Here is a 24,142-nt window from a genome sequence, read left to right on the forward strand (position 1 = left end):
TTATTTCTAACTAGTAAGTGTTGTACTACAAAATACCTCAGTCAAATTTTTAGCATTAACATTTGCTGGAGCAAAGTTCAAGGTCAGCAAAGTAGTTAAACAGTGCAAATAAAAATAATAAAAAAACATAAATAATCAAATACATAAACAAATATAAAGCTTAAAGGGGCTAATAATTTTGAACTTAAAATGTTTAAAAAAATTAAGAACTGTTTTCATTCTAGCTGAAATAACGCACACGCATATACATACATACATACATACATACATACATACATACATACATACATACATACATACATACACACAGTTAAAGTCAGAATTATTAGCCCCCCTTAGAATTATTATTTTTTTTTTTTATATTTCCCAAATTATGTTTGGCGGCAAGAAAATTTTCATAGTATGTCTGATCACATTTTTTCTTCTGGAGAAAGTCATACTTGTTTTATTTCGGCTAGAATAAAATCCTTTTTTTTATCAACCATTTTTGTTTAACAGAGCAGCCATGTTTATCAGAGCAAGGAAATGGAGAAAGTCTTGTTTGTTTTATTTTGGCTAGAATAAAAGCAGTTCTTAATTTTTTAAACCATTTTAAGGTCAAAATTATTAGCACCTTTAAGCTATTTTTTTCTGATAGTCTACAGAACAAACCATCGTCCTACAATAACTTGCCTAATTAACCCATCCTGCCTAGTTAACCTAATTAACGAATTTAAACCTTTAAATGTCACTTTAAGCTGTATAAAAGTGTCTTGAAGAATATCTAGTACAATATTATTTACTGTCATCATGGTGAAAATAAAATAAATCAGTTATCAGAAATGAGTTTTCAAAACTAATATGTTTAAAAATGTGTTAAAAAAATCTGCTCTCAGTTAAACAGAAATTGGGGAAAAATAAACAGGGGGGCAAATAATTCAGGGAGGCTAATTATTCTGACTTCAACAACTCAACAATTGTGCGATTTATTTTTTATTTTTTAAATACTCCTAAAATCCAAATCACAATTGTAGTGTTTCAGCATATTTTGACAGCAAAGAAATTAACCTCCTAAACAGTGTTTGTTCTCTTTGTTTATCTCTTCGACAAACACCGAAAGCGTCTCCTCAGGCACCAGCCATTCCCATGCCTCTCCTCAACCTCTGTCCCTTTTGATCATCTCTTCGTCCTCCTTTCCTCGAGCCCCGCTTTATCTGTGTGTCTCCTTCAGTTCCTTGGGAAAGATGTATTGATAATTTCCTGCAAAAATATGATTCCAGTTTATTCTACAGAGAAAAATCCAATAGTGCAGCCTCCAATTGGATTGGGTTTTTCAGTGGAGTAGAGAACAATAGAGAGAGAGGGAGAAGAGACCTTTGCCGTACAACGGCGCATATTCATCTACCTTATCCATCCAGTCAGGGCACCGATGTGGCGTGAGGGAGGCAAGGCTGGGCCAGAAGGAAGGTGAAGACAGCGAGGCTAAGAGATGAAGTTATAGATAGACGGGTAGAGAGACAGGAAGAATAAAGCTCAGCCATGCTAGAGGCCAACTGTCATGTTTCAGGATAGGGAGCTGTTGGTGCAATGTTAGTAAAAACTGATTATTGGACTTGCAAAAAAACTCAAATTCTGTATAATACATATAATATAAATTATGGCAATAGATGGTATACAACAGTTTATGGGATTAAATTAGTTGACATTTTAGATTAAATTGAGGTGGAATTTACAGAATCTGTTTCTTAAATGATTATATTTATTCAGAATAATCACATGCTTTAAAATAGCATCCAATATTCCTTAATTATATGTATATTTTTTCTTATTCAATGGAGAACAAATGAAAACAATTAAACAGGATATGTTAAAGTCTAGAGCTATTTGTATTTAAATCTCAACTGTGTAAAGTTGACTTGTCACCCAGCTTTTTTATGGGTGTATATATAAATATATTTGATGTATTTATTTATTTATTTTATGCATATACAGTTGAAGTCAGAATTATTAGCCTCCATTTAGTTTCTTTTTCTCTTTTAAAATATTTTCCAAATTATACTTAGCAGAGCAAGGAAATTTTCACAGTATGTCTGATATTTTTTTCTTCTGGAGAAAGTCTTATTTGTTTTATTTTGGCTATAGAATAAAGGCAGTTTTTAATTTTTAAAGTCATTTTAAGGTCAAGATTATTAGCCCATTTAAGCATTTGTTTTCTTTGATTGTTTACAGAACAAACCAAAGGGAATAATTTGCCTAATTACCCTAACCTGCCTAGTTGACCTAATTAACATAGTTAAGTCTTTAAATGTCACTTTAAGCTGTATAGACGTATCTTGAAAAATATCTAGTAAAATATTCTGTACCGTCATCATGGCAAAAATAAAATAAATTAGTAATTAAAAATTAGTTATTAAAACTATTGTTTTAATCTCTCTGTTAAACAGAATAAGGAAAACAAATGGGGGGGGGGGGTGGGGTTGGAGGAGGGTACATAGATTAGGTAGTGACTAATTATGTAATGTAATCCGGATTACATCTTGAAAATTAAAATAAAACAATATCCAAAATAGTAATTTGCAATTAATTTATATAATAAAATTTATAAAAACTAACTAATGCCAAGATGTGTTTGCTGAAACAGTTTGAGAATAGGACAGATTTTCTTACTATCTATTTTACAAAAGTTTGGTACATAATAAACAAAAAGTGTAGGTGAGTTGAACACACTTTGTGAGTTAGGTCCAAAGAAATCTTAAATAATCAAAAGTCAGATTATATTGTCACCCATGCAACATTATAGTAAATACATTTTCATTGTGTACTTTGGATTCAGTTACAGACGACCATTTGTAATCTACCTAGTGCTGCAGACCGAATTATTAGAGTGTGACAAACACTATATGACAAATCCCAACTGCTTGATTTTTATAACTACTTCTTATTTTTAAAAGCCTACTTATTTTAATGATTATTACTTACAACAAATTTGGACTCATACATACATTTAAATGTGGAAGTTAAAACCATTTTAAAATTCATGAGATATTCTTGCATTTTATATTCACATGGAACATGGTTATCCTAATCAGCTCAGTGTGAAAAAGAGTTAAGTCAGAAGTAATCTAACAGAATCAAGTAATCAGATTATATTACCTGTAATAACAAAACTGTTTTGTCATGGTGGGTGATTCTGTATACCAACTCTGCTAATGTGACCAAAGGCTTGAAGATATTACAGCATTATAAATATCATGATGTTTTGCAAAGATTATTTAAAACTGATTTGTATTGTGGAAGCTCTATACAGATTTGGACCTCCATTTCTATAGTCTGCTTTAAGTATTAAATAGTCACATTACCAAGCATGCAGTCAATGCATACACACATACACACACACACACACACACACACACACACACACACACACACACACACACACACACACACACACACACACACACACACACACACACACACTCCTAACTGAAAAACAAACAAACTCAGAGTAACTGGATTAATTCAGGGCCAGCAGTAGTGACTCTGGCATGGGGTGGAGGAGGTTCCAGTAGACGGACATTGTGGTAAGAGATCGCTTTTTTTACAAGGAGCGACAAAGAGAAAGAAAAATCACAAAAGCACCCAACTCTGATGCTCTAAAAGTATATAGGGGCACTGCGCCTGACTGGCTGGCTGCTCGGCACGGTGCGCGTCGGCCACTGTGGGTGTGTGTGTAGTGGGGTGGGCCAGAGGGGTTAAGTAGGATGGAAGGCACCCATACTTCAGATTGGCAGCAAGCTGCCGCAAGGCTAATCTAATCAAGGGCCTCGCAATTCAATTAGAGCCATCTCAGGGGCCCCACCGCCAGCTTGCCAAACGTTCAGCTCTCCTCTCTGACGCCCTGTTGGCCCCCTCCTCTCCTCCATCAGCCCTGCCCAGTGCCACCCAGCTGCGCTAGATGAATGTAGATGAAATCTGAAATATGAAAATCTCCAATAATTTATGGGAGCTGTGAGGGATGGCAAGGGGGAAGCGTTGGCTGGTGGTAGGTAATTCTCCCCTCAGGAGAGGAAGAGTCATCTCACCGGCAGAGAGACTGAGTGAGGCTGCTTATGTTGCAGAAATATATACGGTCGGGGAGGCCGTACACACACATACCCCCACATGTTGACTGTATCATCATTCCCGCCAGCAGCACAACTCATACTTCACCAGACAACTCCATCTATTGCTCTCTGTTGCAACATCCACCTGAAATGGATGAGGCTCACTTTAAAACACACACACACACACACACACACACACACAGAAAAAGTGGTACGTACTTTGAGGAGACTCTCACTTGTTGGCAGAGAGACAGACTTGGAGAGAGTGAATGATGGGCAGTCCATGAAATGAACTCTGATTCTTAAGTAGAATACGGTGGCTGAGGGAGGCGAGCGAGGGGGGGGAAGCTCTTAGACAAATTACACCTCATTATATCCTGGCTCTCACCGGCACATCATGTCAGGAGGAATCTTTTTTTATTTGCACAAATTTGCCTGGAATTCCTCTTCGTTTTCCCGCCGTCCATTATCAAACAGGGCAATTTGATTACATTGTGATTATTCTCTTGCTTGCGGACACTCCCACATGCAGCCAAGGCCTTTCTCTCTCTCTCTTTCCCGTCTGTCTTGCGTTTCATATCCCAGAAGTGATATATCTGGCAAAGACACTCCATTGCCTGTGTATTCTTTCTGTGTTTATTAGGTTATGAAATATAAGGTGGATCAGAATTCTAGTCATTTTTGAATTTATAATTTGTTTCAAACTGTTGGTTTTTCTATTACAGGCAAATTATTGTTATGGTTATTGTGCATGAGTGACATTAAAAGATGATGTAGAGCTGATCTTTTCTCAATTAATATTGTTTAATACTATAGCTGAATGTACACAACTGATCAAAAGGCAAACTGGGGCCCAGAGACCTCAAGGGGACCACAGGAAAGTTCTAGAGAGCATAGGATTGTTTGGATTAAAACATACAAACGTATAAAACCAAAATTATTTACTAATTAAAAAAAATATTGTATTAATGGATACCAAAATCAAATCCAAAAATTAAAATGTCTTTAAGTGTTCCATATCTTTATGAGGTCTCTTTTCCTGTTGAACACAAAAGAAGATCCTTAAAAAATGATGAAGACCTCTATTGGCTTTCATAGTAGTAAAAAATAAATAGTAAGTCAGTGGTTACAGGTTTCCAGCATTTTATAAAATAACTTATTTTGTGTTTAACAGAAAAGAGACACTCAAACAGGATTGTTACAATTGAAGTCGAGTAAATGATGATCGACATGAACAAATAAATACCAATAAATTTAATGTTAAAGAAATAAAATAGATGTTTGAATATATACAGTTCAATTCTATAACATGTAAAACAAACAAAATCAACAAAAAATGGTGGCTCAGTGGTTCACTGTTGTCTCACACCAAGAAGGTTGCTGGTTCAAGTGCTGGCTTGGTCAGTTGGCATTTTTGTTTAGAATTTGCATGTTCTCCCTGTATTGGTGTGAGTTTTCTATGCGGGCTCTGGTTTCCCCCACAGTTCAAAGACATGCGCTATTGGTGAATTGAATAAACTAAATTGGATGCAGGGCTTCACAGTGGCGCAGTGGGTAGCACGATCGGCCTTACAGCAAGAAAGTCGCTGGTTTGAGCCTCGGCTGGGTCAGTTGGCATTTCTGTGTGGAATGTGGAATGTGCTTGTTCTCCCCATGTTAGCGTGGGTGTCCTCCGGGTGCTCCGGTTTCCCCTACAGTCCAAAGACATGCAGTATAGGTGAATTGAGTAAGCTAAATTAGCTGTAGTGTATGTGTCTGAATGCAAGAGTGCATGGGTGTTGCCCAGTGTTGGGTTGTGGCTGAAATGGCATCCGCTGCGTAAAACATATGCTGGATATGTTGTCGGTTCATTCCACTGTGGCGACCTCTGATCAATGAGGGGACTAAGCCGAAAAAAAAATGAATAAATGAAATTGGATATAGCATATGAGTGCGTGTGTGAATGTATGAATGTTTCCCAGTTCTGGGCTGGAAAGGCATCCGCTTTGTAAAACATATGCTGGAATAGTTGGTGGTTCATTCCACTGTTGCAATTTTTAAAATAGAGACTAAGCTGAGGGAAAATGAATTAATAGATTTATAGCATAGCATTTTTGTGAAATAAAATGGATTGTTATTCAAGAAACTTTTTGATTTTACATTTAATATTTTAGGGTCCTTATCACCAAAATGACTGAAAACTCTAAAAGACTAAAACAGATTGTAGAAAATTATATCAGAGTACTAACTGTAGCATTTCAGCATGAGTACTTCACAATTCAGCCCAAAAACTCTTCACTCAAAGAAAAAGAGAAAACTTGTTACCTACAGTATAGTGTTAAAGTTGTCAAAGGGATATCTAAGTACCTTTATCCATACAAGTTCATATTAGTACTTGGGGTAGGCAAGACATCCATTTAAACATACTCTTTGCATGTCTTTGTTTCATGGTTAAAAATATTGGTTGCTCCTGTTTACACTAAGAAAACAAAATATTTCATAGATAGTCTAAATAAGTTTAGAACTTATTTAGAACTCTTTGGAGTACTTTATGGTGTCATCCTCTAACCTTTATTTCTTGGCCACAATAACCCCAGCAAACAATTCTGTGTTTAATAGATGTCTATAGACATCTAAACGTAGACAGCTTGACTAAAACAAGGCTAAACATGGGCTGTCAGTGAAAATCTAATATACATCTGAGAATAGCCCCAAACTAGACTGGGCCTTAAATAGAGAAGACAGACTTTATATGTGTAGTAATTCATTTCTGTTTATTTGATGAATAGTCTAGTTTTGGGCAGTTTTTAGATTTTCACTGACACCCCAAATGTAGCCTTTTTTTTGCCAAGACGACTATGTCTATTAGACATCTATTAGACATCATTAAAAACCAAAAAAAAAGGCTTGTTGGGAACTAATCTTTTTTTATCTGTGTGTATGCGATTTCTAAAAGTGTCAGAAAACTCTTTAGGAATGTTGGATTAGTATACAAGCACAAACACTGCATCAAGCATGAGATGGGTACCATAGCAACAGTTTTTGCAAGCAACGCCAACCCCATCAGATCCATGAATACGACGAACAGTTTAAGAAACTCTAACCATGACAGAATCAAATCTTGGAGAACAGGTGAAAGGGATTCCTATGGCTAAATTATGACTTCAATTGAGCAATTAAAACCTTAGTTGAAATCAAATTAAGAAGATCCTGTGGCTCCAAATATGGCTTCCCACCCTTGCTCTAATCACAAATACATGGAGACACAGAACCAGCTTCACTTTAACCTGTTAACCAACAGGGCTTTTGTGATTTTGACAGTATTAGGAGGAAAGAAGAAGTCTTTGAGGTAAAATTTGGAATATTGACCTTTATTAAAAATATTTTCTCCAACATGAGTGTAAAATATTTGCAATGTATTAAAAACTATCAATATATATGCACCATATTGCTCTTTCATTCATTTCTATCATGATTTGAGCCCACTAAAATGTAATTTCTCTGTAACAATCCATCAAAAAAAAAAAAAGTCAGTCATATTTAGAACAGTTATCATCTCATGACTTATTAAAAGATTATGTACTAATCACAATGAAGCCCCAAAGTACTAATTAATTGTTATTTCAGATTTTTATACATTGGTACTATCCTTTAAATCACTAGTTTTTACCCATTTATCAGCAAAAATCTGCAACTTGATATAGTAAAATCTTTTTTTTTTAGTAAAAAAGTACTTTTTGTAATTTAATAAGTCACTTTAGTGTTGTTTCTTATTTTCATTAATATGTCATATGCTGAATAAAAATGGACACCCATTATTTTACCCATATTTTGATAATTAATTTTACCAGGATGATAATGATGGTCTATAAAATCACTTTTGCTTATTTTTAATTTGATGCAGAAACCAAAATCAAAACATTTCATTCAATAAATAAAAGTCATGTGGCCTTCCTCAACAAAAGACATGTAAGAAAAACAAACACAGATGTTTCTCAGCACTGTGAGAATCAGAGGGCTGTAGAATACAAGTGGTTCATATAGCAAAATGATGATACGAGATACATTGTGATGAATATCATCCACACGCTATTCTGTTGTAAACCTTCATACGTCTCAGTAGATATAACCACAAAGCGATCAATAATAAAAACACTAATCATCTTTCAAAAGTATCTCGAGAATCATCAACCAAATTCTGTAAAATATTAATTATAAAAAGCAGAGAAAGATGAGAGCTGTGAAAACCCTGCTGAGAAACACAGCAGGCAGCATGAGTGCAGCATGATTGCTCCATCCCTCTCATTTCCCATCACTCTCTCTGTCTCTTTGGCCTCCAGGAACAAGGCAGTTCTGCAGGATACCTTGTCTGTGGCCTTGGCTGGATGAAAGGCACTCCTGGCAGGGGATTAGGGCCTACTAATTGTGTTTTTGACTGATGCTGTGTTTGTAAATGATGAGGTGGAGAAGAGCAGAGAGCATGGTGTGCAGGCCACGTATGGAGCACTTATGACGGATCCTGATGGCTGCCTATTCATGTTCACATTGAGATATTCCTCCTCCTTTGTGAACCTGTGCTGGACATCTATTGGAAATTTACCGACTAGCATAATACGTCTGCGTAAAACTGAATGACGTTTCAGTGAGATGGATGGAAAAATATTTCCCACGTCATTGCTTGGTTGGGATGCGATTGTGAGATCATCGTTGTGATATCAATTTATTAGTGAGAATTATATTTAAACAACACAAACAATGTCTTTCCTATATTTGGCTTCTGTATGCAAATAAATGTGCTTCATCTCCACCTTCACATTTGCCGTTTGTTCCAGACGTGGGACTGCAATGGTCTCGCTTTTTTTTATATTTTTCTCTTTCTCTCTCCCGCTCTGTCTTTCTCAGCAGGGGCTTCGAGCTGTGCCTCTCTCCCAAACCCCCCTCTGGGCTATCCAACCTTTCTGTCCTCTGCTCTCCTCGGTCATCTTTCGCTGCTGCTCTCTATCGTGCTCCAGACGGCTGGTGGCTCAATGGCTAACTGGATTATGGGACAACAGAGCACCTTCCTCTCTGCCGTTGGCCTCAATCTACTCGCGCCAACGTCTATTGAGCGCGGCCGTTCCCCGCTCAGGCCCGGCTTTATTGAGCCGTGTATGGGTCTTTATGCTGTGCGTGCTCGGCCTTGCCCCCATCCCTCATCAATCATCAGCCTGTGAGGGCGAGCTCAGAGCATAGACAGGCTTCAACCATCTCTATAGGAGAAAGAGAGACAGAGAGAATGTTTACTATAAGACTGATCACTCAAATCAATCGCGCATTTGTTCCGAAATGTTTCAGTGAAGTCTCGAAAAACAAACATTTAGAAAAATTAAGACAGAGTTTTTGTCAATTATTTTAAATTGCGGATTAAAAAACAGTGCTGCGTCCGATGATTTAATCCAGCAACTTATTTGAGTTTTGCGCAATTATTTATAGATTTGTTGTTTAGTTGTCTTTTTTTATATCGTGAATGATTTCACACTATATAACTACAAAACACGACTAAACTGTTGCTGTTAAAATGCGGTTAAAACCTTGCGGATATGTGGTTGTTAAAACTTTTCGATAAAGACCTAATAATAAATCTACGTTTTAATTTATATCGGTGTCATAATAAATGTTAAATAGGTGTATACTTTTTTATTTGAGTTTTCTTGTTGCACGTTCCATGTCTCAAAAAACTCTAAACATAACCTCTAATTGTGAACGTGAAGTTAATTAATTTTACGCATTACTTAAGTAGTTTTACTGTGACAAGGACGTCGTAAAATAAAATGTTACCTAACGTTATTAAATGAACAAATTTATGCTATTCAGATAAGATAGGCTGTGTAAAACATACAGTTATAATGGAGGACCACACGGCGAGAGTTCATTATAATTAGCATATTAGACCTTTGGTTAATAAGACATAACGTTATCAGGGGGACACACGACACTGTAAAAATGCATATTGATTAACCATTCCAATTTAAAACGTATTACTATTAGATAAAATATATATATATATATATAATAAATATTTAAACCTCACGATTTCCCGTTTTTTTGAAGGCCGGTTACACTGCATCTACACATTTTAATATAAATTTATTTTGCAAATGATTTAATATTTTATATTTTTGTATGTATATGAAATTATAAAATAAAAATGTATACATTTGTTTACACTATTTAAAATTTATTGCATGTATTGTGCGGTGTATATGACAAAATGCTTTTTAAATACTTCACTGTACCATTTTCTTTGTTTCTCAGTTAATATTACAAAGACATTGTAAAGTGTATACACCTCCTTGGCAGCAATGGTAAGAGTGGTTACAGATGGAAAATGATATTTCGTCAGCTCTGTCGATGATATCACTTTTCTCTTCTTTTTCATCAGGCCTCAACAGTATGTCGAACTTCTCTTACTGAGCCTAACTTTTTTAATAACGATTTTCCCCCTGGCCGTAGGCTCACACTCGTCTCCTGGAGGAATACCTCAATCGGATTATGGCTCTATTTTACAGCAGACGCCAGGGCGCAATAAGAGCAGAAACGCCACTTCACCCATCAATTAGATCTCTATTAGCATCCAATGCCCACCGTACTCCAACCAAGAACCAAAATTAAACAATTCTTCAAGTCGACAAGGTCAATTCAGACCTTAGATGCATTTCTTACAGAACAAATGATTTTACTTAAAGGTTTATTTCTCAACATTAATGATCAATAAAGTAATAAGGACTAGATTACCCCATTCATTACATGCAAATGTCGCAGTCCAACAATAAACGCAATAAAAGCGCTTTTTACATTTCATTGTCATTTTTCTGTCTTTCCTTTTATATCTGTCTGTCTGTATCAGCTGTTAATTGATGTGACTTTTCAATCCTTATATCAAGCAAAATCAAAATGTTGCTTCACGAAGACCTGCAGGCATTTATGCATATGCTCAAATGTATGCTCATGTTATCAGTTCTATCGCAAGAAGTACTTGAAAATAATAGGTTTGTATGGCTACTCATATTTGTATGAAGCTTTGTTCGTGCATTTCCCCTCCAGCGGTTTCAGTGTGTATGTTGTGTAATGCGTGCGGTTTTAGGAAGTTGATCTAGCCTATTGTTTTCTTTTGAAATAGCTACAGTAGCTACAACAAATATAAGACGTAATGCTTTGACTAAAACGATATAATTGCGAAGTTCTAAAAACAATAATGCAATCCAAATGAGCTCCTATGTCACTGTCAACTCGTTTTAATCATAAAAAAATAAAACCTGCAAGACAAGTGGATCAGGCACGTATTTCTCTGTTTACCCAGTCAAAGGATGGCCATTTATCATCGACCAAGACAGCGTCGCATTTTCTACCTAGCTCTCTCAGACCTTGTCCTAAATTCAGCATTTTTATGGAAAACTGCAGTCATTTTGATTGATGAAATCTAAAGATGTCTAAAACAATCCAAGAGATCCCCAACTGTGGAGCTCCTACGGGGTGCTTCACTCCAGGCATTGTTACTGTGACATAAGGGGGGAGCTTCGTGAGAATACACGAAAAAATCGCGATTTCAGTGTAAAAGCGGACAGAAAAGGATTTCTTTACATTCATCCGGGCCGGCAGTGGGAAAGTTGGAGAAACTCACTCTATTTTATAACCAAACAATACCACCTCAGTGTCTCTTGACTCCTACAAAACATGGCCCTGCAGTTGCCTATATGGCTCAAATATCAAGAAAGGCCTTTTTATTAAAGTGGTCGATCAAGTGTTTATTTTAAAGTCTAGCTGCGTTTAAAATTCAAGTCACTATGGCTTATGGCGCCCCAATACATAATATTAAGGTAATATAATTAGGTTGTATTTTATTGGACATTAGTTGCTTTATGTGGCGGCTGAATACTGTAAAATAGGTCATCGCGGCATTTTGTCCATTTGAACTAAATCTTTATTTTTACAATTTCATTCTTGTTTGTCCTTCATGCACTGCAACAGAAATTGCCCTTAAATTAGCTACTGCGCTCAATTATTAGTAAGGGTAGTAGGGCAAGGGCAAAATCGGAAATATCTTACTTCGCGACACCCAATGGGAGTTTTAATAAATCTCCTTCTATTTAACTGCGTTTTTCCTCATACTGCTCGAGGCGAATAGAGGCCGTGTCAAGATTGCGTTTGTGTGCCAGTGCTTAGGACCAGCTGCTCTCAAAAACAGACAAGCCCTTGTCAATTAACTGCTGACGAGCAGGTCTGGGGATCGCCCGAGGCTTTGCGGCGACCAGCAGTGTTACAGTCCCCGCAATTAGTATCCATTTCTGTCCAGACCTCCTCAGAGCGCGCAGACGCAGCGCGGTCACTGCTAAGAAAACCGAATGCTCCCCATATTTTTGCCAAGCACTGAAGCGACAACGAATTATGTCTATTATTACTACAGGATGCCATGCCATACTACCAACAACACGTTTTACGAAATACACCAAGCAGATCATGTAAAATCATAGGCTATAGCGTAGTCGGATGACAACGATCCGCTTCTCCACCGCTGGGCGCTTTGTATAGAGGTTGTCACCGTAAACAGCTGGTGGGCATTCCGACTCTGTCTCTGCTCTGTGCCCTTTGGCCTGGTGGGGGATGGACCTTCGGACAGGGCCGTCCAGCAGCTTTAGCAACCCGCCGTTAGTTTGGGTCAGAGAGGCCAAACCTCTAACAGGACAAGCAAAGACCCTCGCCAGCCGAAGCTGAGGTGAACAAAACGACTCCAACCCTGCCAGCCCAGGGAATCATTAGGGGATGCGTTTGTTTAACTAATTAGCAAGCTGGGCAGCCAGGGGGAGACTTGTAGGACAAGGCATTACTCAGGGGAAGATCTAGAGTTCAAAGTACAGGAGGGGGACAGGGCCTGTGTAATGCACTGAAGTTCAAGAACAGAGTAAACAGCACATGCCAAAGACGGGCAACTCGTTCAACATAGAAGCTAAAGGAGGCGAACGACCCCAAAGAAGAAAAGGAGGGGTCCCGCGTTAAATATGGGAAAGTTTGGGGAACGGGTCGATGGGTCAAGAAAAGTCAACAAGAGAGCAGTGTTAATGACAGACGGAATTTAATATCAAAAATACATAAATCTTCAAGCGAGGTCAGCAACACAATGCATACAAAGGGGCTGAGTGTTCAAGTCAACACCGATTTGTTCTTAGAGAAAGAATGGATTGATCTAAGCTGTTAACATTTAGCACAAAAACTAGAATATGACTCTGCTGGAAAAAAAAAGTTTACCGACGTTTTGGATTTGAGATTATATGCAATAAGCTGCGTGTGCATTACATGCGTATTAGACACAGCTACCGACGTGATTAAAATAAGGTTGCAAAATAGTTTTCACTGTGAAGTTTGCCTTAAATTTTGTGTCCCTAAAATAACTTTTCACTGGTCGGTTCTTAAAAGAACGGTTTCATTTTTCTTATTTTGAAGAACTTTATAATAACGAGATACACGAACAGGTGGTAACCAAACAATGCTTAAATATGGGCAATAAGTAGTCTAATGTTAATTTATAATCTCAAACGCTAGCGCGCAATTCTACTACTTTATATTGTCTTTTCAGAATAATTTTCCTATGCATGCTTTGGGTCATGACTCTAAACAGGTTGGGTAGGACATGCAGCTGTCCTGCAAGGATAAACTAAGTGCAATGTCACTGACCACACAGAGAGGTTAAAGCGTAATCATTGATGAAAACTCTGCGTGACCTTGGGCATTGCCCCTCCTCTCCTAACCCTTGTTAGTCCTCGCGTCCATCCCCAGAAACGCCACATTCCATAACTCTTCATAAAAACCATTATTAGGGAAATCCTTTCTTTTTGACAATTTAATAGTGCAAACCAATCATGTGGGTGACACCAGCCATTCATCTACCATCAGAGACAAAGAGCAGGCCTCTTCGCCATGCCGACGGGAGTCTGCGCTATTTTCAGAGCTAATGCACAATACAAGCATTGTAGCTTCATAATCGTTATGTTTAGGAAACAAATCATAAGTATGTGGGGTTTCTTTTATTTTTAAATTTTGCACTGAAACGCATGCCGAGTAAACGTGGCTGCCGGTTATGTCCTGCTTTATTATTTTACGTTCATGGAAAAAAAAACATTGAACCCCACTTTTAAGACTCTCACAAAAAGCATTTGTCAGCTCATTAAAGAGGGTAAAGTTTTGTTCTTTATACATCGGTTATGAATTATTTTTCTGAATCAATTTGGAAGATTCAAGGCAATTTCGCAACATCCTCCAGAGGGACTAACAAGACTGAAAAAAATGTTTCCTCAGAGGATTCACCTTTAGGAGCGCCTCAATAAAACAGACACGAGCTCCACGCACCAGCGTATAATTTTTAATATATATGCAATAAATGTTCAATTTGTTTTCTGCAATGACGGGAAATAATTTCGTCATATTTTAAAGCCATTATTACATCCGTACTCCCACTCGAGCTCCTTGTGTTTGATTAAGTCATTCTGAGATTGTAGCTGATAGTTAATAACGATACTGTTATGGTCCTCTTGACATTAAATTCTCCACGGGGCAGTTATAAAAGTGCTTCTTTGTGTGCAGACCTCGGCCTTGGCTTATTTGCCTCAACCTGTCAATAACTCATTTTTAATTTGATGTCTCCATTTAGCTTGGGAAAATGTCTCATAAAACACACATGGTCAAATATCATCCAAAACATTAACGCTTTACGTTAAACGGTTCATCAAGCACGCCCAGTGAATATTTACGCGTTTAAAACTATTGAATAGTTAGGCTACAATACTTGTTTATATCTTGGCGTTTTTTTATCTTCGTCTTGCGTTATTTTTTATTGGTCAGTGAGGGCCTTGCTTATTTTGTTTGTTGCCGTTTATTGTTTTTTTTTCGGTTGAATGGTTTCCCTTATTTAATTCCCGACATTCCATAGGCTACCTTTAATAATGATCTTATATACTAGCCTATTGCGTTAGTCTGTAATATGTATTTGTTTTTATTAATTTCCCGATAACTTCATAATTTGTGATATAACATGACATTTTGTGTAGGTAATTATTTATCACTGTTTGTTGGTTTGTTTGTTTTCTTCTTTTTTTACTATTGAGTGGTGTGTTTTATGATCATTGTGTAGTCCTGTCTGATATTACATTACAAAAATAACATTAATTCATCCAGAATCAGGCATTTAATTTTTTTTATTTAATGTATTTTAAAGTCATCAGTGAAATGTTAAATAATAATTACAATAAAAATAATATTAACTGATTAAGGATTATAATAATTGTGTAATAACACATAATAAAAACAAGAAGGACACAGAAAACAAACCGCGTAATTGAGAGATGTGATTTTAGGCAAATAAATAAATTCATCCGACATAATTTCTTCCGGAAAACGTATAAAAAGTATACAACCTTGAATATACATATTACATTTTAAAATGTTATTATTCATCCTTTTGTTTCCCATCTGTTTGAGTGCAACTTATAGGACACTGCAGTGACAATAGCTCATGTCATCTTGAAATCTGTGAAACGCCTCGGCAATTTGCGGTGACCGTCACGATCCCATCAATTCAGCGGAACCAGGTCGACTTAGAACAAAACTAACACAAAGTACTGTTTCACTAAGTGCATTTACTTTTATTTCGTTATAAAACAGTAAAGTTGGGTTAAGGTTTTCCTTCATTCAATGGCAAAAAAATATATAATAATAATAATAATAATAAATACCAAGAGCCGTGGCAAAGTGGTAAATATCCTAAAGAGTTTGAAAAAAGACTGAATTACCTTAACTTTCAAAAAATCCAATGATTTTTATGCTGTATTTTATTAATTTCGTATTAAATTTAATTTGTAAAAAAAATTATAATAATAAGACCAATCTTGCATGGGCATAAACTCTGCAGTATTTCAAGCCGGCACATTTATAATTATGGCATGTTTTCTTTGATCAATAATTGGAAAGATATCATTTAAAAGTCGATTTTCTGCATCACTTTTTTCTATTGTGCCTTCTCCTTGCTTGTCTAGAATTACGTTTGTTTCGCTCAATTTCTATTCCTGTTTGTTTAATTTCTTTTTTCTGGGTTCGATACACAGCTGCGGAGAGAATACAGTCTTCTTTTCCGATAACAAGCACATTCCTTTTGACGACAGTCTTTGATTTCTCTGGCTTTACACAGTCTTTGACTCTGAGCTGTCACTCCGTCTCTTTTGTTGAGCTTTGGCTTCTATGCAGATTGGACGGAAAGCCTATCGTCCGATGTGATGGATCCGTTTCGAAATAGGGAAAGGTTAAGGGTGCAAAAGTGAAAGGGTTTCCCTGGTAATTGCTTCGGTTTTACGAAAATGCTTTACTTTGCCGATTCTTCTAGAGACTCACAACTGCTTGGACATGAAATTAAATGGTATGTATTTTCCAATTTCATGTCCTCAAAATTCATCACTGGAATAAATTTGCTAGATAATCTAAAACCAAATAACATAACGTTTTCAGTTTTATTAAATAAATAGCTTAGTTAAAATAATATTTTAAACCCTGCAATGTAGAATAAACCAATAGCCTTTTCGTTTTGCGCAACACATTCAAAGGCAAACGTAAAGCATTTCGCTACAGTCAGATTCTAAATTGTAATTGTTTTCCTTCTGTTATTTCATTTTGTTCCGCACAATGCAAGATATCTATACAAATCTGTTCTTTATCAATATGAGCTGTCGTTAAACACCGCGATTCCTCTGAGAATAACAACTATTTGCAGCTGCTCTGCCACGTAGGCTGATGGTTTGAGCAGCGCAGTGATCTCAGAGGAAAAAAACACTGCACAGCATTTTAGCGCTCTCATAAACCGAATAACATGCAGCTTCAGACAAAATAATAAACAGATTTCAGTTCAAATAAAAATAGGATTTTACAATGTGAGAATTTAAAAAGGCATACGTTTAAAATGTTAAAATGCTCTAGCTACTTACAGTGCGGTGATGCGCCTTTCCGTTTGGTACCCTGTCATATCCTAACAGTGTTCTAATGTAGAGTTTGTCTTGTCTTTTTCTGGGAGATTCACTTTAACAAGTGGAAAGTTTGTGTCCTTCTGCGCCATTTTATACATGATGAGCCGTCAGTAATGGGATTATTAAACAAAAACGGTTTCAGGCGCTGGCGTTAACCTTTTTTAATGCCTAATTAGGTTTTGCAAAGAAATAATTAGATTTTGCATCGCTTACATTGCCTATATTTTCAACTGACGTAGAAACAATTTCATCATTATTCGACCCTCTTGTCGATCAGCTTAACAATATACATTTAGCGTGACTGTATACAAGATGATTTAAAAATATGCTGTGATCAAATATTGTACATAAATTAATTATGTTGCACATTTGCCCGCATCACAGCCGTGATGTAATGAAGAGAGCGCCCTCTGTGTGTCAAGATCGTTTATCGCACATTTTCCTTTATTCGCGTCCTCAGCCTTCAAGTTCACAAAATAAAACCAAGCAGCTTGTGGCTTGTTTACCTGATTTTTATTTTAAACCCATGACTGTGGTGCTTTTTTATATAGACGAAATAAAGACGCACATACCACTTTAAAAAGCTTAGGCTATAGTTCAGGTTCCCGTTTGGAATACTGATAAACCATTTTTAGGAAACTGAACATTACGTCATGCGTTGTTTATCGCCTGAACATCCCCGGTTTTCAGCTTTATGCAGCCCGTCGAATGCTCATATAAACCCAAGAGAGAAGCTGTCATATCCAAAGCTGATGAAATAGCGCGGTCAGGGTTTGCCAAGCGAGACTTATTTCTTTTATTACTATTTTATTTATTTTGGCTTTTTATTTTCAATGTCATGTTATTGTTACAAGAAAGCTATCATTAACATTATAATAAACCATATAATGAGGCCCATGAGGGAATTAATTAATTTGATAAAGTTATATATATTTGTAATAGTGCTCACAGCAGTCTAAATGTATTGGTGCTTTGTTCCTCATTAGCTTATATGTTTTTTTTTGTTTTTGTTTTTTGTGAGGTATTGTGAGTGGATGGTGTGTGTGTGTGTGTGTGTGTGTGTGTGTGTGTGTGTGTGTGTGTGTGTGTGTGTGTGTGTGTGTGTGGATAATTTTGTGTTGAAAAATATATTCCAAATATTGTTTTAGCTTCAACTATCTTTGCTATGGCATAAGAACAAACATGGGCGGGTCGGAAAAACGTAAGGGCGAGGAGGAGAGACAACAGGAGAATTAACAAATCTTTGCTTAATTTATTTCCCCCCTCACATTTTATTTATTGTTCTATTGTATTTTACTTTTGGGGTTATACGAATATGTTTGTGTAAAGCTACATTTTAATATTTTACACATGCAATCGGGTGTTTTGCACATATGTTAATGATATGCTTCATCACCTTCACCACTTTCCTCTTTATTCTTCCTCGAAGGTGGATCTAATTTGCTCTGTTAGTTTATAAAAGGGTATAGAATGGCGACAGGAAAGATAGCAATTAAACTATCGACATGTTCTGTCATCATAGTTCATCAAGATCAGAGGTCTCTTAGTCTGTAAGTTTGATATGGCAACAGCACATTTGAGACATTTTATTTTAGTATTACTTATCACGATCTAAGTCCTTATTGACATCTCTACAAAAGTTAATCCGTTGATAGCCTGGCAATCAGCCTATTGCATTATCTTTAATAATTTAAGCAGCTTGATTATTGCGACAGTAATTTATCCTTTTTTATAACTTTGATTAACTTTTGCATTAACGCGAATCTGGATATGTGTCATCTTTATACACAGAAGCCTCTTGTCATCATAGATAAGTTAGTTTAAATTAAAATCAGATCAAGTTTCACGTTTTAAGAATTAAGCCGGTGAATTTTAAGGTGGGGTGAATTTTACATCATAATGAGAGATGTACATCAGAGGAAAGACATAATAGGTCAAACAAAACTTGTTCAAGCAATTTTTTAAGTAATATATGCATCAGCTTTACCATGGCTGAGACTATAAATGAGTCTAAATAGCTCCTCCCTCAAAGAGGGGGAAAATACCATAGTCTTATACTACAGACCATTTTGAGGAATGTAAACAAAGCAATGGTCCTAACATATTTCCTGTTTTACATTTTTAATGTCCATAGCTTCTGAGAATTCAAAAAGAGCCACATATTGATAAATAATAATAGCTCTTTTAACATTAAGTTATGATTGATTTGCTTCTTGTTACATAGTTTGATAACAAACAGAAAATGTTCATGGGCCAATAAGGTCTGGCAGCTATACTAAAGTAAATTACAGTACAATTATGTGTTTAATTCACAGGGAAATATGTCTGTGTCATAAAATGTCTGCAATGAAATGAGATGTGAGTTGCTTTGATTAAAATCCTCTACAGATTTGGTGTAATGCTGAATACAGTAATTCTAAGACATCTGATATCATTTTAATGTAATATTGTAAGCATTGTAGCCTAATATTGTCTTTCAGCACCACCAAGGGTAATTAAAATGCGCATTTTTGGGTAGTTCCCTGACTGTAGGTGCTTGAGTTAGCCAAAAATATTTAGAAAGTCTGCTACATCGTTTATAGAAATACTTCCTTACAATAATTCATAGTCATTGCACGCACAGCTCAAAAACATATAAAAAGGATGCACCACACAGCTGCCATTATAATCATTGTAATCCTGTGTGTAAATCTGCATCAGTTTCCAAACAAAGAAACAATGTATAATTTGCAGAGGCTTAAAATGTGGCCAATGTGCACATAATGATACACAATTTATTCATGATCATATGTGTGTTTGTTGGGTAAGGTTCTAGGTGAGGAAATTTTCTGAACCCCATGGTAAATTTATTTAATCTACTCTGTATAGTAATGGGTGGACCATTCTGCTGTGGTGACTCCTGATGATGAAGAAGAGAGCAAGCTGAAGGGAACGTAGTGAGTGAGTGTATATTAATGTTTCTTTTTAAGCACCTTAAATAGAAAACTAAAATCAAATTATAGAGTGTTATTACACTCTATAAATGTTTAATAAATATTCTAATGATATATAGTGTAAATAAATGTAAAACTATTACATTTGGTTAAAATACATAGTCAATAAAGGCTTTAAAATAAATTTTTAGCAGTACCATAAATAAAACATATTTGGTTCCTTTTTTGAAAACATAGTCTGTTAGTGTAGTTGTACAGTACAATATTTGAAATTTTAAAGTTTAAAAAAATCCATTTGTGCAGTTGGAAGGTTCGATGGAAGTTAAATTATCTATATGCAACTATTAATACCATTTTTACACTTTTTTCCTTAATTCGGAGCAGATTAAAGGTAAAGCATGTTAAGCAACCATAAAACACCAAATTCATTTCTGATATACTGTATTCTTCTGCATAAGCTGCAGTTCACTATGTTATAGAAAAAAAATGATCTTTTTTACTTGGCAATCTAATAGGAGCAATACACAGATTACCTTTTATAGCAATGAACACTATGGCCTTTAGCCCTAAAATGTAACATCTTAATACTGTTTTTATAAATGAGTACATGTAAAAAATGTTTTATTAGATTTTTCTCTCTCTTAGATGCAAATTTTCCCTTCAATATGGTACACATAGATACAGCTAAAGGCATACATTACCAATGAACACATACATGTCTGCAACCACAACATTGTAAAATATATTTGCAAACTAATAATAATTTCAAAAACTACTGTACAATAGATTGTGTTGGGTATGATTTATTTTCTTTATGTTTTTAAAAGAATTCTGTTTTGCTCACCCAGCAGCATTTATATGATCAAAATAAAACCTTAATATTGTTTTCTTGTGTACATGTATTTACTTGTTATAAAGTATTTTTTTATATATATTTATTCCTGTGATCTAAAGCTGAATTTTCAGCATCATAATGCCAGTCATCAGTGTCAGATGATCTGTCAGAAATCATTCAATTTTCGAATTCTCTTCACAATCATAATTAAATATTATTGATTAATTGTCTTTATCCCAAACCTTTGAACGTGGTCAAAGGAGGTTGCCACAGCAGTATGAACCGACAGATATTCCAGCATATGTTTTTTACACAGCTGATGCCCTTCCAGCTGCAACCCAGTACTGGGAAACACCCATGAACACTTGTTAACACACACTGATACACTACGAACAATTAGGTTTATTCAATTTTCCTGTACCGCATGTCTTTGGACTGTGAGAGAAACCGGAGGACGTATGTACAGTTGAAGTCAAAATTATTAGCCCCCCTTTATTTGTTTTTTTTATTTTTTGAATATTTCCCAAATTATGTTTGACAGAGCAAGGAGATTTTCATAGTATGTCTGATAATATTTTTTTCTTCTGGATAATTCTTATTTGTTTTATTTTGGCTAGAATAAAAGCAGTTTTTAATTTTATAAAAATCATTTTAAGACCAAAATTATTAGTCAATTTAAGCTATATATTTTTCGATAGTCTACAGAACAAACGATCGTTATACAAATCTTGCCTAATTACTTTAACTTGCCTAGTTAACATAATCACTAGTTAAGCCTTTAAATGTCACTTTAAGCTGTATAGAAGTGTCTTAAAAATATCTAGTCAAATATTATTTACTGTCATCATGGCAAAGATAAAATAAATAAGTTATTAGAAATGAGTTATTAAAACTATTAAGTTTAGAAATGTTTAAAAAATGTGTTAAAAAAATCTCTCTGTTAAACAGAAATTGTGAAAAAAAATAAACAGGGGTGATTAATTCAAAGGGGCTAATAATTCTGACTTCAACTACATACACCATAACATGCATAATGGAAGTACTGGCTGTAAGGTTAAGGTATAATCTTAACAAACCAATAACAAGTTTACAGTAATATATATATATATATATATATATATATATATATATATATATATATATATATATATATATATATATATATATATAATATATTTATAATATTATAAATTATTTAAATATAATATTAATAAATCTTAATTATTTTTTTCTAACACTTATTCTTTTAGTTTGCCTTGAATAAAAATGTTTAGGTATAAGGTAAATTTTATTAGCCTCCTTAAGAAATGTTATTTTTTGTTTGTCTACAGAACATATTGTTGTCAAATAACTTTGCTAATTGTCTTTTAATTATATATAATTAATCTAATCAAAAATAACGTTGACTTCAACTGTATGTGTGTATGTATTTATATATAAAGAACTGGCTGCAAGGTATAATCTTTCTCACATAAAGCATAACATGTGAAACTAAATATGTTGCCACTTGCCCATAGTAAAATGACATAGATATCATTGCTAAAAAAAACTTTTAATTTATATCTCCTGACATACAGTATAGGCCTATTGGTAATTATAGCTACTTTGTATAGAATACCTTAAATGGTAAATATGTATATTTTGGCCCAAATATATACCAAGACATTTCATGCAGGAATTTATATGCCTTTGTTTTTTTTGCATAATGATTACATATTCTTTATTAGGCCTATTCTGTTTTAACCAAAATTTCCTCACTGAAGGCTATAGTCAAACTTCAATTGTTGAGCCATAGTACAACAAGCCTGTGCAGTTTATCAAACAATCATCATCATTCAGATGACATCTAAGTTTGTAGCTTGGTTTTACAAGTTTAAATTGGTATTATCATTAGTGTGCAATAAAAAAATGAGTTAAAAAAAATAACGTGCACCATTGTTTATGAAGTTATGAAGTCTATCAACTAAAGTACAGCAGATAAATCCTCACAAAGAGCTTGGCAAGTTTACAGCGATGGAAAGTTCTATGGGGAATTATTGCATCTTTTCAGTACACTGTTAGACAAAGCACAAAGAAGTAAAAATAAAGTATACATAGGCATTAAATATGGCAAAAATCAACCTCTTTGAAATTCCTGATGATCTTATTGGTATTTTTTTTTTGTGTTGTGAATGTAGACTGATTACAAGTGTTCTTCATATATATTCTGACTTAGGTCATCAGAGTCAGTACAAAATTAGATTATTGTAAAGATTATTGTAAAGCATTATGCTATGCTATTATTTTCACACAAAAGCAATACATTATTCATAGTGTTTTTATCTTTCACTTTTCAAATGTTTCTTCATATTGTGTCTCATATATAGTAATTTACACTAAAAAAGTGGCATCGGTGGCTTCACAAAGAAACTATGAAGGATTAGTTCACCCAAAAATTAAAAATTTGATTTTAATTACTCTCCCTTATGTTTTTCCAATCCACAAGACCTTGATTCATCGTTAATACACAGATTAAGATATTTTCCATGAAATCCAAGAACTCCCTCATCATGAATGTCCCAAGATGTTCAAGGAACCAAAAACAATGTTGAAACATTCCATGTGAATTCAGTAGTTCAACTGTAATGACACAAGATGCCAAGAACACTTTTATGAATGGACATAATTTTTTTGGAGTCTTGTATGAAGTCACATTGAATGTTTTGACATTGTCATGGGTTCTTTTTCTGGACTTTGAATATCTCAGGACTGTTGCAGTTTATGGAGAGTCAGATAGCTCACAGATTTGATCTAAAACATCTTGTGTTTTCTCAGAGGGCATTAAATGACCTTGAAATATCACACAAATACATTTGTAATGCACCAAAGCACCTCTTAATTAGTTATACAGTGTATGTGAAATAATATTTAAGTTGTTTAAAACTGCTGATGTATAACTGACAAACATTTTAACAAATAGGACACTCAAAAACCGATTACCATCATTAAACCATCCTTCACTTTTCACGTTTTTTTTTTTGTGTTTAGCACAAAAATATGTTTTTGAAACTTGCAGGTTGCTGGGACCAATTGACCGTACTACTTTTTCCTACTATTGAAGTCGATGAGTCCCAGCAACTACTATTCTTCAAAAAATATATATTTTTTTGTGTTTAGCAGAAGAAAGAAAATCATAAAGTTTTAAAACCACATGAGGGAGAGTAAATGATAAATTAATTTAACTTTTGAGCGAACGATCCCTGCAAGAATAAGTTCCAAGATGAACTACAAATT

At 35.0% G+C, this 24,142-nt stretch overlaps 2 long non-coding RNA genes across 4 annotated transcripts in view; one reads left to right on the forward strand and one right to left on the reverse strand.

Annotated features, from left to right (window-relative positions):
- LOC141377492 (uncharacterized) overlaps positions 1–20,041 on the forward strand; it is a 42,980-nt gene extending 22,939 nt beyond the window's left edge. For 2 of the 3 annotated variants that reach the window (XR_015507325.1, XR_015507326.1), the window contains one exon: positions 19,970–20,041. This is a non-coding gene — a long non-coding RNA (uncharacterized LOC141377492). Of the gene's footprint in view, positions 1–8,401; positions 8,539–19,969 lie in introns of those variants that run through there. The other variant, XR_015507324.1, reaches the window with a different exon arrangement.
- On the reverse strand, positions 7,412–17,166 carry LOC108179216 (uncharacterized). Its single transcript, XR_015507320.1, has 2 exons — positions 17,063–17,166; positions 7,412–9,310 (listed from the first exon to the last, which is right to left on the reverse strand). It is a non-coding gene; the product is annotated as an uncharacterized LOC108179216 (long non-coding RNA).
- Positions 20,042–24,142: the final 4,101 nt, after the last annotated feature.

Source organism: Danio rerio, chromosome 14 (genome assembly GCF_052040795.2).
Source record: "Danio rerio strain M-AB ecotype USA chromosome 14, GRCz13ab, whole genome shotgun sequence".
Lineage (NCBI taxonomy): Eukaryota > Metazoa > Chordata > Actinopteri > Cypriniformes > Danionidae > Danio > Danio rerio.